We start from the raw sequence: 23,544 nt of genomic DNA, 5'->3' as shown, positions 1-23,544 counted from the left end.
TTTTTGCTATTTCATCCAAATTGTAGTCCGGCCCTCCTACTTGCATGCCTTCTGATAGCACTTAACCCTTGGTAAGGCAGCTTTGTTTTGTCTTTTTAAACCCCCATGGATTCATCTACTAGATGTTTGGCTTTCAGTTCCATGAACATCCTTTTGCTTTTTCAGAAAACTCTGGAAAACATGCGCCTTCCTCTTCCTTTCCAAACCTGCCAGGGATCTAACATGGAAAGTTCTTGTATTCCATTTTGAAGAACTTAGTCTCAATTGTAAGCAACTCAAATATTTTAAAAAGAGGTTATCTTAAAATAATTAAACAAATTAATTAAGTCCACCTGATCCTCTTGTGTTTAATTACACAGCTGTTGGCATATGACTGAATTTAAAATTTTGGGGCAAGATATCATACAGTTACTGATTATTTGTTACTTGATGTAAATTGTTCTGACTCTGATGTGTGTGCAGGTAATGGCATTATTGCTTTTTTAATATGGAAGTTATTTAGCTGGGTAGTCAACTCAGCTTTTCTGTTGTTGCATCTATTTAAGAATATAATAGTTAATTCTTATTTTTTGCCCTATCCCTGTGAAATGTTTTACCTTTATGATGTTTTACAGTTTTTAAAATTACATGAAGTATTATTTTAAGAAGTGTCAGTGCAAGGTTTCCAAAATTTTGACATTACTTAAAATTCTATCATTTAAGATTTTGACAATAATGAATATAACTATGAAAAATGATAGTGTAACTTCCTTTATTCTTCTTCCTTGTGTGCTTCCTGACCAAATTTGCTAATTAGTTTTATAAATAATAACTTTAACTGTACCCACTACTGCTGTGATCCTTGGGATGTGAAAGTTTATGAACATTTCATGAAAAATAATTCAGATGACTTAAAAGACGATTTATAAACCAAACTTAGATGAGATTAATTTTCCTTCATCAAATTTGGGGGGGAAAGTTTGAATACTTTCAGTGATATTTAAAAGCATAAAGACTGCAAGATTACATGATTAGTTTTGGGTTTATTTTGTTATTATTTTTCAAAGTTTTTAAATTATTCTTCTAAACTTAAGAAAGTTTTCACTCTGTAATTAAAATATGGGAGATACTTTGAGACTAGGTAAATAGTGCTGTTTTTCATCAAATGTTTACCTGCCAGTTTTAGTATCCATTGATGATTTTCTACCTCCATCATTTTTTCTGTATTTATTAGTTGGCATTCTACTGTAAGGAAGCACTTTCCCTATTTTATTTATATATTTAGATGTAGATCTATGAATTCTTGCTTTATTCAGTAGGTTATAATCCATTACTATCATTTATTTTGCTACTCAGATTACCCTAGATTTGGCTAGTGGGGCCCAGTGGCTCTTTCATGTCACTTTTATATTATATACCGTGCTATTTCCCGAGCCAGCCTTTGCTCTCTTATAAAATAAGATGTTCCAATCTCACCCTGTGCCTCTGCTCTAGCCAAGAAATCAGCCATATCTCCAAGCACCTATATTTCCTTTTAATGAAGAGTGGTACAAGATTTGGGCACTAAGTGTGCATGTTGCTACTGGTGTGTCATTGTTTCAGTCCCTTTAAGGGAGGAAAACTAGATAGATAGATTTGATTGGATACATAGATAGGTAGATAGATAGCTTGCTCCATCAAACTGTGAGTTCAAGTATTGGAATCTGAAAGCTACAATTCCAGTCCAGTACCACAAGCTACATTATAGTTTAGCACTGTCCAGTGGGTACAAATCTAAGCCACACAGGTAACTGTTAACTTTCTATTTGCCATGTTTAAAAAACAGATAGTTGAAATTGATGCTAATAATATATCTAACCCGATATATCCCAAATGTTACCATTTCGATATATAATCATACAAAAAGTTATTAACAAGATTTTGGACTTTTTTGGTACTAAGCCTTCCTACCCTCATGTGTTTCTGACGTTAACAGCACGTCCTGCAGTTTGGGCCAGTCATATTTCAGTGGCTCAAAGACCACACGTGGCTAGTCATTACCATATTGGGCAGCCCCATTCTAGTCCTCTGCCTTTCTGCATTTCTTGCTCCGTTGTTCCTCAGTAGTAAGAAGCCTTGCTTCCATTATTTTCAAAGGCCTAGAATTTTGCTCAAGCCTAGAATACACAGGAGGTATTCTCAGAATGGCTCACATATGGCTGGAAAAAGCAAACCTACTAATTAAAGTTGAATTTGTTTCATTCTTTAGATTAAAAACATATAGTGAAAACCACAAATCTTAAGCTTGCAATTCGAGTGCTAATCAGTGCAAACACCTGTGTAAGCCGCCTCACCCCTGGATTTCTCCCGGCTCTTCCCTTGTTGGGCTCTGCCCCTTTCTGAGAAAGCAACTTATCTGACCTTTTTCATCCTGGAGTAGATTTCCTTTCCTAGAACTTCACATAAGTATAATCACAGTATTGTCTTTTGTGTGTATCTGGCTTTTTTCTCTCGGTTTGATGTCCATGAGATTCATCCATGTTGTTGCATGTATCAGTAGTTTAGGAAAGTACCGCATTATATAAATATACGTAATTTGTTCATCTGTTTCACTGTTAATAGACACTTGAGTTATTTCCAGTTTAGGCTAGTATGAATAGGGCTGTTAAGAATATCTTTAGTTCAGTCTTTATGGACATATGCTTTCATCTCTCTAGCGTAAATACCTACAAGTGGAATTACTAGGTCATAGGATAGATTTAATAATTTTCTTCAATGTTAAGTAACGTTAGCATTTAATGTTATTAACTCTTCTATGCTGCAGCCATTGGCAGTACTTCCGTCTACAGTTTGGCTTTAAAAGGCAATGAATGGCATCTATATTATTCTGACAGTTTTTCATGCTGGGGCAAGTAGCGTGCCAGGGTAACATTTTTCTCCCTGGTCCATTGGCATTTCACTCTTCCCTCCTTTTGCACTCCCTCTGTCCACTCCTTCTGCCTTGCACTACCGCTCTCCTACTCATCCTTCAGGCCTCCCTCAGACCCCTCCCAGAAGCCCTCCCCGACCTTCCCAGTCTGGATGAGATGACAGTCCAGGAGCTCCTTCATTCCTCCTAGCGTGGTCAGTGGTGCCCAGCTCTGCCAATACTGGTGTCTGTATCCATTGGCTCTTTTCCATTGTGAGCAGCTTGAGAACAAATATTGTTTCCCATTTTTCTTTGCATACCTGGTCCCCAAGCATGTTTGGCCTAGTAGACGCTCAGCAAATATTGGCTTGAATGATTAATTCAAATGAATAATTAAAAGTGAGATAACTTACTCAAGGTCTATAGTGAGTTCAAGGTAGAACAAGAATTTGAATTGAGTTTTGTTTTTAAATTCATTGTTTTCCTCTTCATTTTCTGGGCTAAGTACTTTGTTTATGGTAAAACAAAAGTGAAAGATTTTTCACACTTGCTTTAAAGAGAGAAACTAGTAAATCCCTAGAGGTCAGACATGAGGATCCCGGACTAAAGTAGCTGGATTTCTGTGTGGGCAGACAGCAGAAGCTGTGGGTCCAGACCTCAAGAGAGCCTGTTGGGCGGAGGCAGGTAACGAGTGGGAGCAGGACCCAGGGGTGGGGGTCTCTGAGGACACTGGCCCCTTTCCCTGGGGCTGCTCCTCCTAATGAGAAGGACAGACAATTGGCATCAGTCACAGCAACAGATACCAGTACAGTTTCATCCACGATCTACATTTGCGGTCACTGGGCCAGATTTTTCAGTATCCATGGTGATGGGTTGATCATTTAATTCCATGCCTGGATTATACTCAAGGGGAAAGAGCTGCAAGATATTCAATGGTATTTATAGACAGACGTGTGGATAATAATACCATTGTCAGTCACTGTCAAACACAGCAAACTTTACTGTTGTTTTTCTTCCTCAGCCATTGTTCTACGTGCCATTTCAGGCTTCATTTTAAAATCTGGGACGGTATAGCGTTCTGTATCTTTATTTGCCTGTTGAGATTGGAATGGAACTCTAGCCGTCAAGAGTTGCAGAATGGGACCAAAAAGCAAACGAAACAACCCAAAAATCCAAAATGCTAAACATGGTACAAAAGCTCATAATTCACCTTCCATCCGCTAACGTCTGTTTATTGTATTTTCCTCAGGCTGCAGGAGAGTTGGCTAAGGCACTTTAGTGAGCATGTTACTGTCAGTAAACCCAGTACTTCTGGGATCAACCCAGGATGTATGTATTTTTCCTCAGAGGGGCAGCAGCACAGATAGTGTGGACAGATGGCCAGCAAGGCAAGGTTTTTTAAAAAAAAAATTATCTCTGTACTATATTGATAATAATGCACAACTTTCGATTATAAGACTGGTTTTTACTCTTCCTAAGAGCTAAAACCGTGACCTCTATCCTTCCCTTGGTTATCTTTTCCCCTCTACTTTGCCTTTTCCTTTTCTGGAGCCAAGTTTGCTAAGTCATGTTGATCATAAAATGGAATTTGAGTTTATCTCTAGGATATATTTTGTGATTTTGAAACATTTTTAAACCTGATACCTGAAGACTTTTAGCATAATTTAATCAATCCTTTTTTAAGTTAGTGATACCAGACAGTGTCACACCATTAATCCCAAAAAGCAAATGATATGTTTTAATTTTTTAAAAGAAAATCATTTTTTATCTCCCTAAATGAAAAATGACTTAAAACTGGAGGAAAACTGATTGGTTCCCTTCAGCAGCATCATTAATTAATTTGCTGATTTTAAATATCAACTACCATAAAAATATTGATGGAAATACCTGGTATTTTGGTAGTAGTTTTCATCAAACTTTCCAGACATGAACTATGCTATTTTTAGCCCTGTTAATACAGTTAGTGCTATGTTTATATTAATACATACACAACCTTAAAAACAGCTGTGTTTTACAAATGAGTAAGGATCCTGTGCTTTCTGAGAAGAGAGACAAAATCCAGCTCAGAGGTACCCTTTTCATTTGTGCATTTAGCTACAACTCGATTTATTAGTCAGGGCTGCTCTGTTTTCCTTTCCTTTAGGCCATGTTAGAAGGGGAATTATGAGTTAGGAAACACAAAGGGGGCCGACTGTAGGGTGGGCCCCAGCTTTGCCTGTAATCGTATTAGTGACATCTTCAAGGTTTAATTGCCTGTTTAACCATCTCCCTTGATTGTTAGTGATTTGCTCCAGATGCCATAAAGAGGATATATTTTATAGGGCCTGGCTTCCATGAAGATCAATCATGGGTTTCCTCAAATTATGAGAAATGTTTATGAATTGGTTTGTTTGCTCATTATTACATGAGATCTCTGTCTGAAGACTTTATATGGAGGGGATATAGACATGAGATCTTATATGTCTGAGCTGTTTTTCCACATGTATGGATATATTAGCAAACACTATCATGTACTCTTTGAGATTTATTGAAAAAAATTTCCAGTATATTCTTTTTCAATAAACAGGTAAGTTTGGGTTTTTATAAAAATGGCATTTCCTCTCCAGATATTTCAGTATGTATTTCTAAAAAATAAGGACTCTTTTAATAAAAAAATTTCTCATTATAATTCTCACACCTGAAACATTAATAATATGAATTTAAGTTTTGAAAAGTTAGGAATAAATTGGGCTATGTATTGGTTATAATTGTAAATAATAAGTTGTTATCTGGATGTCAGAGGAATTGCTAATGACAGGTGTGATTACAATCATTGATGAAGAATGGGGTTACACCTTTGCTGAATCTGATAATACTCTCTATTGTGATTCTGGTATCAAATGGAATATCTAATTACATGAATCATTTTGATGTCTGCACTGAGAAACCAGTGGAAAAAATGGAAAGATAATTTTGAGAGAATTATGAGGTTATGTTAAAGGAGGGTCTTACTAAAAACAGGGAATCCTTTATACCTTGTTTTTAATCCTATTAATTCTCAAGTTTGAGTAAAATCCCATTATACACTTTCAGTGTACATTTTCTGCCAAAACATCAGTGTTTAGAGACAAATTTGTAACATTAAATGCTTATGTTATACAAGAAAAAAGGTCTCAAGTCAATGATCTTAAAAAAACTAGAAAAAGGAAGGGCAAATGTAATTCAAAAGAGGAAGAAGGAAGGAAATAATGAAGATAGCAGAAATCAATGAAAGAGTAAACAAAAACAATTGAGAAAAATCATTAAAAATTGAAAACTAGTTCTTCAAGAAGATCAAAAAAATCATAAAATTTTACCCAGACTGAACAGGAAGTAAAAGAGAGAAAACACTGATGACCAATATTACAAATGAAAAAAACATCACTACATATCAACAAATTAAATTTTATTTCTTACACATTCAATGAGTCATTAATTTTAGCTCCCATCAGCACCAACATTTAATGGATAATAAGGGCATATTATGAGCAACTTAAATATTGAAAATTCCTAAGGAGAAGCAAACCACTAAAGCTCACTCAAGAAGAAATAGAATATACCAATAGCCCTAAATCTATGAAAGTAATTAATTTTGCATTCATTTAGCTGGGTCCACACTAGATTTGTTGGATTCCAAAGCTACTGTACAGTGCAGTGGTAAAGGCTGCTCACCTTCAAATATCTCTATGAGCCCAGCCAGCCAGTTTCTATCCCTCTGGACTCTGAGGATAAGGGGTTGCCAATCACTGATTCCCAAATATACTTGGTTTTGCTCATGCAAAAAGTATGAGTTAATTCTCAAATAGGAATAGGATGAATCAGAAAACTTCAGAGGAGATAAAATTTTATTTGGATATTAAATGTTATGGATTAATGTACCATGGAGAAAAGACTTCCCAGTGGTAGTACCATACTAGAACATTCTTGATGGATTTGCAGAATGACCTCCATTCATTGGAAGGGTTACAGAAACGGAAACTACAGCCTACAATGTTTCATTTTTTATACCTGGAAAGCTCTTGGAAGCCAGAATAAGTAGAGACTCATTAAATGCCCAAGAACATAGTTTACTGGGGGAAAGGTTTATTTTTCTTTAAGGAAACAAATAAGCTTTTAGTCAGAGAAAATATTTTGAAGATGTTTAAAAAAGTAATCAGGGTAAAAATTCTGTCATGAATAAATGACTAGCTTGCAGACCTAAAACAAAAGAAGAATAAATACGCTATGTCTAAATAATATAGAAGTATGAATAATGGGACTACTTGGGATCAGTACTAGACTTGGATTTATTTAAAATTTTTATAAATGAATTAAAACTTCAGATTCACAAACGATGTGATATTTCTCTAGGTGGAAAGATGCCAGGTATATAGGGAAAATCGGAAGCATGTCTCAGAGGCTGAGTTAACGGACAGTAAAATGGCAAATGAGCTTCTTTCTGACAAAGCTATCATAGATTTATGTAAAAATAATTCAAACTACATTTATAAAATGATGAATTTCAACACTGAGTAACACTTCTGAAGAGGGATCCAGGAGTTATTGTAGACTTCCTATTCTGTTGTAGAATTCCTATTTTTTTAAAAAGAAAACTAAGTAAGGAGGAAAGGAAGGAAAGAAATTTTTTGTGTGCTTGTGAAAATATTTTAATGTCATTAGAAATGTTCTTCAGGTTCCAACCAATGTCACCAGCATCATAAATTGCCTAGAAATGACATAGTTACAGTATATACTCAAAACTCTATTAAATTACCTAATTAAGGAGTTGTCATTTTAAGAAACTCAGCAGAGTATCTTTGAGTCAACGGCAGTGATGAGGCACAGGTGGTAATTTGTAACTATAGCTGTGAGTGTGGTCACATATTTACTTCCTGATTTTAGTCAGCATGAAGTAATTATGTGTTCCAGATTAGAATGCATCCCAAGTTCTGTTTAAAAAGTTCATGCAGATCTCCCACTTTTCTCTAAGAAAAACCTGTTCCTAATGTTATTCTCCCCTCTGGCATGCCATAAATGGACACCCTAGAGATCAGAATAGCTAATAAGTAGAACAATTTAAGAATAGCTTTTCATAAATCAAGCTGAAACAAATGTGAGATCCACATAACAGTACCCAAATATATGCTTCCCCAAGTCCGATAACACTAATGTCAGCCCAGATTCCCCTTGGACTCGCTACAGTCCTGCCTTTAATTGCATCACATTTAAGTTTTGAGTATGTCCTATTAACAAATTCAGGTTTGATCCTCTCTGTGGGCTCTGGCAATGCAGTGTAAGAAATGAAATGGCTTTTTAGGTTCAGGATAACTAAGTAGAATATTAAACAAAGAGTATTTAACCCACATTTCCCTCATGGACTAAGATTGTCATAATTTTCCTTTGGCTTAGGCCTCATATACCTCAGTGCAGCATTTAAGTGAGCATAGCAATTCTTTTAAATTTTCTTTCAGCTCTTTTTTTTCAGCAGCCTGGTCATTTATGAGGCTATAAAAATACTTGAAAATTGCTGTCATGGTTGCTTCTTCATATAGATCCATGCTTAAGTCAGGCTGTAAAAAAGAGTGAATGTGCATGGGGTGTGGAGAGGCTCAAGGAGATTGAATCAGGGGAGCAATTCCAGGTGATAAAATGTTTCTGTTTTCCTACCCAGAATTCCAAAGGGATGCCTGTTCAGTTGCCCTACCCCTTAGTCCAACTCCCTTCACCTTCATGTACTGACGAAGTCCGTGTGCCTGTCAGCTCAGGAAAGGTCTGGAGGAAAGAGTCTGAGTGGTTTTGGTCTCATAGGAAACTCAGGCTGCACTTATTCAGCATAAGAGAACAGAAGTTCCTTAGGTACACGGTAAACGCCTTCTAGTTCAATGGCTTAAAGCAGGTAATTTCTTAAGTATCTTCTATTCAGTCCTTCACATACACCCATAAAAAAATTTTTGCTGGGTGAGTGGCCTTGTTTGGACAGAGAGGTAGTCTAGCTGTATGAAGTAAGCGGCTCATATGTCTGACTTCATCCCTTACCTTGCACACTCATTATTTGTGACCAAGGAGCTCAGCAAAGAGCATCAAGCTGAGATGCTGTTGGGGACAAGCACCTTTGAGGAGGGTTGCGTGCCTGGGGCTTGGAGTGACAGCTGCATGTGAGTCTTGGCTTAGGCATGTGACCTGGAGAAATTCTTTGAATGAGTCTAAGTCTCCTCATTTGGAGGTAGTAGTGATAATAACAACAAGCCTACTTATCTGGTGGTTTCCCATCAGAAGGTGTATTTGAAGATACTTTGTAATCTGTAAATCACCCCACTAATGTTCATTCTTGTTATTGTCCCTTGTGTTTGATAACCATGCTCATTCCATTGTGATTTCCCAGGCCAATTTTCAGCTAGCTTCGGGATGGATTCTGACTTGTTTGAAACAGACAGTGACTGGTATTTTATCATCTCCCTCTGTTTTCAGTGCACAGTTAGTCCAGAAGTACACAATGCAAAACATTTGGCAGGCATTCAGTCATTGTTTCAAGAGCTGGAGTGGGTTTTTCTTTCACATCCTAAAGCACTAATGTCAGCTCAGATTCCCCTTGGACTCGCTACAGTCCTGCCTTTAATTGTATCACTTAAGATATACACAAGTAGTTAAATATTTGAGTATTTATCTAGTTTTTGCTTGATCTTCAGAACTTCATAAAAAACATTAAAAATTCTTTGTGACCTTGGGCAAGTCACATAATCATTCCAAGTCTTGGGGTTTCCTCAGTTACAAAGTGAAGGAGGTTAAACTATGTGTCTTCTAAGGTCTTCTCCAACTTAGCATTTTTATGATGGTGCTGTAATGTCTCCCTAAATGGTTAGAAAAGTCATCAAAGGTGGATGCTATGTGTAATAAGAATTCTGTATTTTTAAAATGAGTTAGCATTTTAGGGGAGAACTATTTGGCCAAAGAACTTTTTGTTAACTCAGTGTCACCCACCAGCTTGTTCACTTCAGGGCGCTGTAAGTGAATTTAATATTAAAGAAAAAGATTGAATTTTGATACCTGCAGGCATTATTTTCTCTATTTCAGTCTTTTCATGGATATAACATATCAGAATCATTACCTTACAAATCAAAAAGATTATTAATCATCACAATTTTAGGCCCCAAATAAGCAGAATAATCCTTTGTCTATACACTACATCTTAAGATATGGGCCAGAGCTATTCAGGCCAAGATGTAGGTTCTGTCTTATAATACTTTTGTTTATCTGCTAGAGAGAAGCCTTCTCAAAGTAAGGATCAGAGCACAGGGGGAGAGTGCAGACCAGTGGGGAGCTCAGTGGAGCTGTGGTTTCTGGCTACTCTGCTGAGGGTCATTATGATCCCTGATTCTCTCTCTGCGGTATCCTCCCAAATGGAATTTTAGATAGATTGATGCATACAGGTACTCTACATATGCACACTTGCATTTACATATACATAGATGTGTATAAATGTATGAATGTGAGGAATAGTATTTATTTAATCATTAAATGCATTATCTTTGACCTCAAGGAGTTTATCATCTTGAAGAATGGAGATTAAAATGTGCAATGGATACAAGTGCTCTGATGACCTGGGTGTGCCTAAATAAAGGCACATGCTGGATTATCCAAATGATCTATGAAAACCAACATTTACTGAATTTATACCATGTGCCAGGACTAATTTAAGCTCTTTACCTGTGTTGACTTGTTTAATTCTGCCAACAACCTTATGAAGCAATTATTATTTATCGTCTATCTATATTATATATACAATTTTCTATATGGTATACAAAAATATATTTGATATATTTGATATATATGTATATATTTATGAGGTAGGTACTATTGTATATTCAATTTATAGAGGAGGAGGGATGCTAAATTACACAGAGACTAAGGAATTTGCCCAAGGTTCTATAACCAGTGAGTAGCAAAGAGGTAGGATTCCAGCCATGCTTGGCTCTCGACCCCAGGCACTTAACTACTCTAAGCTGCCTCTGTAAGTGCAGGTTTCCATGCAGCCTTTGGTGAGCAGGTGCTGCCAGCATGCTCCCCTTCCTATTCCCTCCAGATTCTCTCTGAGCACCTGTGCACCTGGTTAGTAGACTGTCTTGAGCTTTGCCAGCAGTGTGGTCCTACCAGATTCTGCCTGTTGTTGTGGAAGGCGACTGCTGCAGGATGAGTTTCACTGGCACAAGCTCTGAGATGGAGATTTGCATGCAGGAAGTTAATGGGGGAGAGCTCTCAGGAGCACTTATTAGGGGTGTGAGGGAAGCAGGGAAGAGCCAGCAACCATCAGAGAAGACAGAAGACTTGCTTTGTGATGCATTTGCAACAAAGGTCTCAGCAGCTCCCTGGCAGAGCTTTATAGCTGGAATGGGCCTCTGACCTGATGAAGGTGCAGGCCTTTGTGCCCCAATCCCAAGTAGTCACTGGCTGCAGGCTGCCATAGGAGAGCAAGTCCCTTTGCGGGCAGTTCCTGGGGATGGAGTCCACTGTGAGTCAGCAGGCCACTCCCCAGGCAGCAGGGGGTATGAGAGGGTTAAGCCAACAGAGGGATCTGGGCAGCACACCATGTATCCACTGTAGACTCTCAGAGTCATGGTGAAATGGCAGGTACTGAAGGCAGTATTTTAAGAAATGAGGTCCCTGCTTCGTTTTTCTGGCTTGGAAAGGCAAGTAATGTTATGGAGAATGATGTGTATGTACAGTGGTGGGTGGTCAGTAGGAATGAGAGAGAGGATGTTCACCTGCTCGCTCCCCTTCACGATCTCACTTCTTTCCATTCTATGGCTGGATCACGAAAGCTCTTGCAAAAATTTGCAGGGGGTTGCTCAGCCAAGTGGACCCAGACTGGTCAGCTGCAGTGAATGGCTGATGGGCAATCTCTCCTTCTCTCTTCCCCTTGGAGAAGATTTCTTGCCCATTCTCCAGGAAGTTAAAGTGATGCATCCCTGTGAGTGGAAGCTGACTCTTGATGTAAAACCTATAGCTCGGGTGAGTTCTAGATTACACTTGGAATGGTGAAACGATAATCACAACATGTTCCTACAGGCCTCCCCCTTCTCAATGGCATAGGATTATTACCCCATTTCCTCCCCACTCTTCCATTCTCTTCTCACTCCCATCCCATTGTATATGTGTATTTAGGGAGAAATGTGGAGATTTGTTACACATATTTGTTATACATATTAACATATTTGTTAATACATATCATATATTCAAACCTGCTATATGCCAGATATTTTGTATATATTATTACTGAATATGCCAGTAATCCTGCCGAGTAGTAGTAGTCCCACTGTTTTACAGAAGGGGGAATTGTTGCTCAAACAGGTTCTGTGAATTGCTCAAGATCCTCAGCCAGTGAGTGATAGAGCAAAGATCTGAAGCACTGCCACATCCTGAACCCACACTGATTCTCTGTGAAAGGGGGCTTGAAGTTCCTTGCACCCCTTTCGGGGTGTCTTGGGATAGATGTTAGCCCTGAAAGGCAGGAAAATGAGTTTAAGTGGGGATAAATAGGGCCCTGCTCAGGCCCCTGCCCACACTTCTACAACCCACTTTATGTATCTTGTGTATGATGGCAGGAGCTAATTGCTCACACATTGCCAGTAACACACAGTCTTTATTTAACTAGAAAACTTTAATAACTGGTTTTTGCCTTGCTAGAAACAGCCTTTAATCTTCCTGGTAGAAAGTGGTGAATTTTCCTCTCACAGCTGGTATTACAATAGGATAGTTAACTTTTCATGTGTTTTAAGATCTTGAATAGGAATATGCAGCAAACAATGTAAAAAGTCATAGTCCAAACTCAAAAAACTTTGCCTTTAAATGTTGTTCAAAGGCTTTTTCCTTTATATGTAACACTGAAGTTGGTAAACTTTCCCCATAACCCAAGACCCTTCTTGCTTCATGCTGTTGTTTAATGGGGGCCATCCGAAGAGAATGCTCTCACCAAAATGATTGCTTCTCATGGTGGAAGTGTTTGGCCTTGTCTCTTTTGGTTTAGGAAGGACCCTAATCTTTGCCACCCACTCCCAGGTTGGGAGAAAAAAACAAAATAGGTGTAAGGGTGTCAGTCCTTATCTTGGAGCTTGACAAACAAAGGTCTGTTCTCTCCGGTCTCCCAAGAGCTTCCCCAAAGGCCTTCCTTCCACAGGTTATGCAAGTTTGGTCTCTGACATGCCCAGCACATAGCGTGTGATATTTTTTTTCTTAGACTGTACAAGGTTTTGGAAAAATGCAATCAGGCTGTCGGAATCACAGTTGGCTAAGAGTATTTGTGCAGGTTAAGGCCTTTACTCAAGGCATTGGGTTACTGAAAGATTAGCCTTACGCTGAAATACTGCATTGCTCTAGAAGAAATCTGAGAAACAGCATTTAATATTATTAAAGACTTGAAGAGGCATGAGCTGAGTCCTGAGAGAACCAAGTGTTGAGGAAATGGGTCAGTTCACTGAAGGCTGAGATGCATGTCAGGATCTGCACTGGAGAGAAAAGGGGAAACAGGAATGTATTAGTTTTTACGGGAATCAGTTTTGTTTCTTTCTTACATCAGTGGTACCTGGATGGTTAAGTATTGCCTACAGATGACTTAAAGTGATGAATGGCCAGGGTAGTTTTCTGAACTGCGTCTGTAGGAAAATGAGTATATTCCAGTTATGACATTGTTTGGTAAAAGATTACAAGACCTCCTATGACAACGTGATACGTTAGCCAATACAGCACAACAGGACAAAAAGAGTAAGGCACACTCACTGGGCGAAGGGAGCCACAGGCGGTTGCCCCTATGTCAGGATGACGCAGTGCAGTACAACACGGAGAGCTATTTTGTTCAGCATGAGCTCCACAGGCATCAGCTGACAACTTAGGACATAAAGACAGAGGGCTGTGAAATAGAATCCCATATAAAGTTGTGATTCTTAAAACAACCTTATGAAGAAAGGTCAACGTTATAAGATAATAAAACTGTTCCACTGACAGCGTTATACAGAGTTCAACCAACAACTTCCAAGCGTGCTGTCAATATGTGGTTTTGAAAGGGGGAAAGCTATGGAACAGAGACGTTGGCTGTCTTACCTAAAGGCTGACCACAGAACCAGTCCAGCAGGCACCCATCCTTATACTTCCTGAATGTTATTGTTTTCCTTTCTTTTCTCCAGGTCACAGATCAAGACCATGCTTCTAAAGATCTATTAACCCAGCACTCACTCAGCATCAAAAACACAGGCTCAAGATTCTGAATGTGTTTTAATTTTTGTAAATTTTGTAACATCTTTAAATCTTACTTGAACAATAAGAATTTTTCTTCATACGTCTTTTGATCCATTCTTGTGAGCAATGATATAAAATAAATTCTCACTTCACTAAATTATCCAGGGTTTCAGCACACTTAAAATAAGTCTTTTCCAACACAGAATAAAGTAAGAGATACCCTCTGGCCCTGGGTAGAGAAATGAGAACCAATGAAATTTTATAACTTTCTTGTCTTATATCTATGGTAAGGATATATAGAGTATCTTCTTAGTTCCATCTTCTAGTGAGGCCCTGGGCTTGGGAGTGGAGGAAGACCCATGTGATGTATCTTTGAACTCACTAGATAGAGATTTCATCTGTACTCTGAACAAATTTATGTTAATATCCCTAAGTTCAAATGGTTGAGACATGCAGTTGGCAAAAGGGAAGAGTGATGTTTGCAATATCTAGATAAGAGAAACCAGAATACCATGGGCCTCTTAACAATAAGACAAAATTGAGTCATTCTTTAATCTTCATTCTTGATAATTTTGAAGTTTCACAATCCTCTTCTTTGGTTTCACGAAGATGGGGATCTTAATCTGTGATCTGGAGTATCCCAAAATTATAATTTGAAATACTTTTTAAGAACCCAAAGATTAATAATAATAGCTGTGCTACAATGGAAAATGCTTACATTATAATGTTGAATTAAAATAAAAGGATAGCTGATCATTTGCTATCAACTGCAAATTATGGTTGCATTTATGTATTTCACGTGGAGGGCAGTAAAGTACTTGAGACACAGGTAGTGTAGATGGTGGAAATGTGAAGATTCTCCCTATTTTCCAAAATTTAGTTATATTTTTACAACAAAAAGATTGTACCGTCAAATCTCTTGACATCAGTTTCTCCTGAATTACATGCCCAGCAAGCTCCCCACTGTGGTTCAGTTCAGCTTTTAGGTAACCTAAAAAGGTTTATAAACTCATGTTTTAAAAATTCATACAGCCTGTGGATAGAATCCCTACAAAAATTAAGTTTTCCATTGTAGGCCAAGCTCAATGCCACGTAATAATCATCATACTTTTCTGTGGCCTGCTCACTCTTAAATTTCCCACAATGGCTGGTTGAAATGCATTCCACTTCTGTAGTCCCTTACATATGCATTCTCCAGGGTTCTGTCCTCGGCCCTTCTCCTCTCTGTGTTCATTCTCCTGCTTTAAATACCATCCATTGACTGTCTACTTCCGAATCCCACTCATCCCCCAGCCCCACCCATGCATGTTTTACCGGGTATTTGGACATTTATGCTCTTGGATGTCACACAGACATCTCAGGTTCAAACACTGTATTTTATAAGCTTTAATACTTTCTTGTTATAGGCTCTACATTTCAGTTAATTCAATGACATCTATCCAGCCACCAATTTAGAAATCTGAAATGATCTTTTAGTGTTCCCCCACCCCCACCCCCTGCATTAATATAATCATATTCTATGAATTCTATGTCTTATTTTCTTTAAAATCTATCCCTCTTCTTCATTCCCATCCTTGCTGCATTAGTCTCTCCTCCTACATAGGTGATGGTGTCCTCATAGATGGTCTTCCTAACTCTTGAATTTCTTCCTCCAAGTCACCCTCTTCTCTCTCACCAGTGTATAAAGCACAGGTGTTCATATGACTTGGTCATTAAGCTCCCTCATCCCTTAGCAGAGGAAGTTCAAACCCTTAATGTGGCAAACAAAGCCCTTTGGCCTTTGAACTCGGTCTGACCTCTCCAGCATCATCTCTTGCCTCCACCAGTGTCCTGCACTCAGCCACGCTACACGTTCCTTTCAATGGATGTTCCACAGCTGCGTCCTTTTCTGCTCATCATCTGTTGATCTGCTGATTCGCCCACTTCCGTGACCTCTAAACAGAGTCAAGGGCTTTCTCCTCCCTCTTCCTGTGGTTCTCTGATGACACTGCTATTCCCAGTCACCTCACAGTTTACTGTGGCTATTCATGTTTCTGTCTCTTGCACTAGATTATGAGTCCCTTGAAGGCAGGACCAGATTTCAATCATTTTTGTCTCCCTGTCATCTGACATATATCAGTTTCTAGAAATTGTGTTTTTTGTTTTTTGTTTTTTTAATGACTCTGACCCTGGGTCCCCTGGAGCTCCCCTTTTGCTCTCATTTCCCTTCAACCTTATTGGACTAATTCTCAACATCATGTAGGTCTGCCCCCTTCCTTCCCTTTCACATTTCCAACTCAGGGCAATAGAATGCTACCCTCTTGACTTCCCAGGGGCACTCCGGGAAAGGTCAGGAGTGGCTCACGCATTGCCAAACTGCCTAAGTGCTTTCCAGCACTGGAATTATCTGATGTAGCCCATGTCTTTGACACAGGGGGCTGCTCTCTTCACTGTAAAGCGCTCTCTGTAGCACTGCACACCCCTCTTCCTTCTCTAAGCCCTTCATCTTTCTTTGTAGACTGTTCTCTGCTGGCTCTTCCTTAAGGTGTGGCCCTCAGTCCACTGTTCTTTTTATTTTCCACACTCAATGTGGAAAACATTCACAGTGCCATTTTATCCCTGTGGTTTTAACTACCACTTACATTCTAATAAGTCTCCAAACTATATCCAGCCCGCTCCTCTCATCTGCACTTCATTTTTGAATGTCCAACTGCCCAGTAGCTATATTATGTTCTGTAATCTCCATAAACACAATACAAACATAAAACACCTATCCTCTAGCCTTTCCTCATGACAATCCATCCATTGAAGGGTCCTTCTGAGTTTCTTGTGTTAGCAGTAACACCAAAGACTCAGTCAGCTCCAGCCGTCTTGGTGTCTTCTCTCCTCCTCCTTCCTCGATGGCTATTTCATGTCTTCAGTAAGGCATTGCACCTCAAATACCCCACTACTAGAAAGGTCTTTCCAAGCACAAATTTCAACTTGTTTTCCCTTTGTTTAAACCTTTGAATGGCTTCCTTTCCCCTAGGAATAAGCACACATTCTTTAGCGTGCGGTAGCAGGCTCGCCATGGCCTGGCCCCATCTCCATCTCCATTTTACCTCCTGCCACTCCCTGCTTTGCACTTTTATGCTCTAGTAACCTTGAACGACTTGTGGTTCCACCTCACTTATTTGTTTTGTCTGTGGTAGTCTCTCCGCCTAGAATGCTCTGTTACCCTCATTCACCTTGATAATCCTAATGGTCACCCAAAGCTGCTGTCAGTGTCTCCGTCTGCATGATGTTCTCTAACTCTCCAGGCCTGGTGATTAGTGGCTCCAGTTCTGGAATCATTCTGTTGGAGTTCAAACCCTGCTCCAACCTTATTGGCTGAGCAACCTTGGGAAAGTTACAGAACTCCTCCAATCGTGACTCCTCCTAGTTAAAAGATGAAGACAAAAATTGAATTTATTTTACGGGATTGTTAAAGAATTAAATGAGGTGTGCAGAACCTGCCACACAGTTAAAGCTCAGTAATTACTGTGTAGCATGACTTGTTTTTCCACACTGTGGCTTATCCACTCTTGTATCACCAGAGCTAAGCAGACTTTTCACAATGTAGGTACTCACATGTGAATGGAACCAAATGGAATGAATTAATGAATGAACTCGAGTATTTTTGCATGGTAGCATATTAAGAGTGTCCAAATGAGCCAAACAGAATAAGAGTCTCAGCTAAGTGATTATTCTAATAAGGGCTAACATTCTATTGTAGAAAGAGGTTGGTATGTTTAGTGCACCAGGTGCTACGGGGCACTGCTCAGGTCTGCCCTGCAGGGAGGGAGCGCTCCCTCCCCCAGCTGCCCGGAGTGGGCAGGCAGGGGCAGCCCTTGGGGCAAGGCGGCTCCTTTCAGACCAGCGCCAGCACCAGAAAGTCAACAGTCAGCTGCTAAGTGTCTGCTAACTCGGGCGACTAATGCCCGACCTTGCTTCAACTTGGGACGACTTAGAAGGGCCCTTCCACCCCCAGAGTTTGCTGTAGGACTGGATGAGGACTGGCCTGGGACTCCGCCGCAGCCCAAGTGCTTCCTCTCCCCCATCCTGCTTCCTTCACCTTTTCACAGATGTTGACCCCAAGAACACACCCTGTAAAAACATCCTCTGTGCAGATTTCTGTTTTAGAATCTGTTTCCTGGAAAATCCAATCTCGGCATCTTTTGAAAGATGAGAGTCCAAGTGAATTACATTTTACATGCAGTGTATACAAGATGTATATGAAATGGCTAGCCGGGTGGCTGGGACCAGGGTGGAAGATATGATGGAGATTATTTTTTGAGAGGAGATAGGATATAAAAGTGGCTGCCAAGATAGAAGTGGCTGCCTACAGTAACTTTAATCCCTAGCTCAGCCTGTATCTTGAATATTGTAAGTTTTGAGTCCTGTAGGTTCTGTGCCCACATACATGTATTTTCCATCATTTGTGTCCTACTGAGAAATGCCAAAGTACAAAGTGAAAGAAATCCCTGAAGTTCTTGCCTCTGGCATGTTCTAGGGGAAATTGGTAAACCCTGTATTGGGATCATATATCCCCTGGCAGGCAGTGATTGAGTTAAATCCTGGGCTGCAATTATATTAATTTAAAAAAAAAAGTCAGTAACATTAGAAACAGTATATTACCTGCCCATATTATGTTAGAATTTCACCTTAAAATGATTTGTTGTAGAGAAAAATCCACTAAATAGCTAAAGTTAACAAGTTTTAGTTACTAAACTTGCCACAAATGTCTAGCTCAGCCTAAATTAATTCTTAGCATGGATGGTCAGATTTTTTTTTTTAAGGATTGGGCATATCCTACTTTATGAAGGAAACATATACTTTCTATTGCATAAAATACACGCATATGAAAAAATCCAACAGTACAAAACTATACAAATTAAAAAGTGGAATTCCTCCACCATCCCACACCCATAGTAATCGTTACCATGAAGAGTGTGGTGTTTACGTGGGAGAATATATGTCCCGTATATTTATATTTATAATAAAACTGAAAATTATATGAAAACATAGTGTATTTCACTATTAAAATTATCAAGCTAATTGAACAGATATGAAAACCTCTGTTCTCTCACTCAGCCTTCTGTTCAGTTAAATTTCCTGTGTATATAACATCAGAGACTCAGTTATCACTAGAATACTGACCGTTTTCTGCTTCCTTCTTTCCCCTAACAACTTCCTAGGAAAACACCAGTGGGATCATGTGGTTCTTTGGAAGTTCAGCTTCTTTTGAAAATGGGGATATTTACTGTATCGCAACCCAGTTGGAAGGACTACTTATTTCTCCCTTTTTCTATTTTGAGTCCCCATATTCATGTCACACCTGTATTTGCTGCTCTCAATTCATTTCCACCTCAACTTAGTAACAATAGATAATTGGAAAGTTTTTGCTTAGGATACCGCTGGTATTTCTCTGTTTGTACCTGCCGCAGCTTGTGCTCTTTCCCATCCCAGTACCATTGTGTTCCTCGTTTTGAATGACAGCAGAAAGCATCAGTCATTACTGCAGAAATGATCAAGAACTCCAGGTTTTGGCACTCATAAACCATAAACTATACTACCAATGAAAATGATAACGTGTTTCCTTGGAGAATTCTAATACATAGGAATTTGAACTTAAAAGACTAGAAATCATCCAATCTCATTTTATCAAAGATAATTTTTTAATAGCACAGCAGAATAATCTAATCTGCAAACATAAAATATGTCAGTCCTGTGAGTGGCTTAGATTCAAATGCATTTAGAGACAAGAATCTAGACAGATAAACCTGGATAAGCAGATTTGATGATCTGGTGACAAGACCTGGACTGAGTCCTTCTATTAAGGATGAAAATTGTTATCATTGCTTTTGAACATTTCCAGCCAACTGGACAGAAACTAGGCATTCTTAAATCATGCCAGTAATGTGAAGAAATTTTTTAAAAAAGTTATCCATAGCTGGAATTTTTAATTTGAGTTATCAATTTAGGTTTTTCAGGTTCGAATCAAATCAAAACATACGGGTCTTAACTATAGACAGCCACTGGTTTTCTTATAAGAAACAAAGGTCTAATTTACATTTGTGTTTGCTTTGTCATGAAAAATAGAAGTAAACACCAAATTGTTCTATCTGCAACACTGACTATAAATAGGATATTTTTCTAGTTTCTTATGGGTCATTTGCAAGTCTTTAACTCCTTGCTTTGGACTTAGCCTTGTCATTAAAACCCCTCCTTTGGAATGAGTAGGACCGCACTTCAAAGAAGAGCATTCTCAGAGGAGTGCTGAAATGCATATGCTTTTAATCTTCACTGGAGAAAATGCTGTAATGATAACCAACAAGCAAAGGATGCAACTACGACAGGAATTTAAATGTAAAATGAGTCTCTGAAGTAAAGCTGTGAAAAAGATCAACATACTGAGATTTAATGTACAATCTAGTAGAACTCTTGAGAGGAAAACAAAGAGCTGCGAAGAGTCAGAGAAACAGTATCTCGGAGACAGCAGAACTACCAACATGAAAACAGCCTTTCACATCATGCATCCCCACAGGCCCAAAACTTTTATCTTTAAATGGTCTGTCCTTAGAACAAAGAAGAAGGTAGGCAGGGAGATGGGTAGTCATCTGCAGAATAGACTGCAGATTTTTCAACTGTCAACATGCCTTTATTAGCCAGATACCATCTGGGTATTTTTCTTTGTCTATTATAAGAAGCACACTTGAGCCAGACTTTCATACAACTCAGACTTTGATACAACAAATGTTTTGAATGCAGTGGCTAGTCCACTTGCCTGTTATTTACTCACCCCTGATGTGGTTGACCATGCCCAGTTAAATGGACAACATTTCCCACTGTGACTCTAAGCACAGCCGCTGCCTGGGACAACAGCACAACAGATCTGCCTGTAGCTGCCCCAGGGATCCAAGACCGAGAGAGTGGTGATTTTACACTGGTGTTCTGTTAGACTCTCAGAGCACCTAGAAAGAAAACAGTAAGTACTTTTAAAGCCATGCTGGAAAGGGGCTAATAAATTCTTCAGGATTATCACTAAAATCTGATGAAAATGAATTTAATCCCCTTGATTTCAGGGAGAAATTAACACCAACGAATTAAATAGGCAAGTCTCCTTCTGTTGCAATTCACTTTTGCAAACATTGCAGTAATCTTGCATTGTCAACATGGAAAGCTACTTTCTGGCTATTTTGAATGTATTTCCTCACTAAGCACCTGTACACTTAGACTTTTGATGAGAAGCACATTAGTTTTCAGGATACTGAACTTTTTCCTTCATAAAATTTTGATTTTAGAAAATAGACAAAAACGTTTTGTGTATATGTGTTTCACTATCAATATCTTTTGAAATAGATAAGCTTTTATTTTGGCCATAAACTTATTGAAAGTTTTTTCCTGCTGTCTTTAAAAAGATATGCTTACCGTAACATTTTATAAGCCAAGAGATGAGGAATTTTTAGACTTTCTATTCAATATCAAAGTTTTCACTGAAGATAATGACTACGTTTTCCTAGTAAATATTCTCTGTAAGTTTTTGTAGCATAGTGTTTCAATGAGATATTTCAAATTCTGTAATTACTTCCACTCATATGAAGTCTAAATATTTCTCAGGTTATTAATTCATTAACATGTCAGTGGGTTGTATTTATGTAATTTGACACACTACTCTCCACTAGTAGTAAACAAAGGATTCAGAAAAGGATGAGCTAGTTTTTGCGAAGCGGTTGTCCTGTTACAGTAAGGATTTCTACTCAGTCTAGAGCTCTACCTTTGGACTTGGGAGGGGGCATCTTTTTGGCTTTGTAATGTAGTTTGAAGGGAAGGCAGAGCATGTCCCTTTTCTACCACCACATTAAAAAAAGCAGTATCTTTGATTACAGCAGTTCTAGGAGTGGTTGAATTGTCAGGCCAAGTTTCATAACCTAGGTTCAGAGAGACCAGAGATTATATTATCTGGAGTCAATGCAAAGTTCTGAGGAAAGATTTTTCCTCAGAGTGTGTATAAATACTTTACTCAATAAAATATTCAGTGGGGGGTAATGTTGCCAAGTTTCATTAGACATTACATCCCTTAGTTGGAATGCAATGCATCTACCCAGCTGCACTGTGGATGGGTTCATTTGAGCTTTCAGAGATTATCCGGAAACCTCAGGTTATCAGGGCTTCTAGATAAGAAACTGCATTGCCTGGCATTATTTTATTTGCATCAGTGAGACCATATAAAGGAGCCTTTAAAAACCTAGGATGCCAACAAGGGTCCCTTCTCTCAACCCTTCTTTTCCTTTTCCTTTCTTTTTAATTTTTTTGAAAAGCATAAACCTTCCCTAGACCAATCAATTGAGTTTATTAACTCAGTGAGTGCTATCAACAGTGAATCTGGGGGTGTTCTAAAAGGTCCGGTGGCAGATCTCTGTGCTTTCCAAAATGAATTTATCACTCACTCCACATAAGATGGTCCTGAAAAATCTGATGGTGGTATTGTCCCCACCTCCTGCAATGGTGGGACACCTTGTCCCATCCAGTTAACTAAAAACTAGAAAATATTTCCTGTAGTTAGCAGGTTTCCCCATGAGTCAGTGTACTCAGGCCATGCTGAGGCTATCCACGTGGCCCATATTCTCTGGCATTATTCAGTACATTCCTCAAGTGCTTAGTGTTAAAGAATTAGACTGTTTTTCTTTTCTCTTACTGATAACAGGAGTCATTTGATATCCAATATGGCTTGGGGAATAAAACTAGATTTGAAAAAATGTCAAGCCTCTATAGAATATTTTCTTCTATTCTTACCTCCTTTGGAGGCTTTAAGTCTTAATAAATCATATTCTAAAAGGGAAAGTAGTGTTTAAAAAGGAAGCAGGAAAGCAATTTTCCCTATTTAAGAATATGAATGATAAGGATTATTTTTTCTCCCAAGTTAGTATTAAGGGCATTAGGGCTAATTCATCAGTTTAGTGTATATCAATTCCAATCAGAAAAACAAGGATTTCCTGAGCACCCACAAGTGCTGGCTTAAAATGAGGTGCTGGGAATATCAAGATGCAGAAGATACTGTCTCTTCAAGTTACTCAAAGTCTGATGGGTGAGACAGACACATAGTGGACACTTCCAAAGATGTGTTGAGGACCACGACTGAGTTCTCAGGGTGCTCTGGGAATCCAAAGGAGGAGCTCTGAGGTCAGCTAGGGAGGAACGGGTGGATGGATGGATGGATTGATGGATTGATGAATGGATGGATGGATGTTCTTAGATTGGGATCATGTCTGAACTGTGTTCATGGTATGAAAAAGAGGTTGCAGGCTAAGGAAGGCTGGGGTGGGGAAGGGGGTAAAAAGTGTGGTTGGGGCGATTAGAAGGCAATTCAGGCAGAAGGGACAACAAGAACAAAGATGGGAAGACACAGAATAGAATGTACTGATTGAAGAGCTATGATCAGCTATGGACCATGAGGA

General features: G+C 38.9%; 2 protein-coding genes across 4 annotated transcripts in view; both read left to right on the top strand.

Annotated features, from left to right (window-relative positions):
- Nucleotides 1-14,863, top strand: part of LOC130680557 (collagen alpha-1(I) chain-like) — a 45,972-nt gene extending 31,109 nt beyond the window's left edge. Inside the window, exon 3 of the mRNA XM_057491291.1 lies at nt 14,038-14,863. The gene's annotated coding sequence lies outside the window, so the exon portion shown is untranslated. The remainder of the gene's footprint in view (nt 1-14,037) is intronic.
- The window catches only part of LMNTD1 (lamin tail domain containing 1), a 342,775-nt gene that overhangs the window by 29,378 nt on the left and 289,853 nt on the right, over nt 1-23,544 (top strand). The gene's annotated exons all lie outside the window — the stretch shown is intronic.

This window comes from Manis pentadactyla, chromosome 14, assembly GCF_030020395.1.
Source record: "Manis pentadactyla isolate mManPen7 chromosome 14, mManPen7.hap1, whole genome shotgun sequence".
In the NCBI taxonomy this organism is placed as follows: Eukaryota; Metazoa; Chordata; class Mammalia; order Pholidota; family Manidae; genus Manis; species Manis pentadactyla.
The sequence above is the reverse complement of the archived record's forward strand: the minus strand, read 5'-3'. Positions and strand labels throughout refer to the sequence as shown.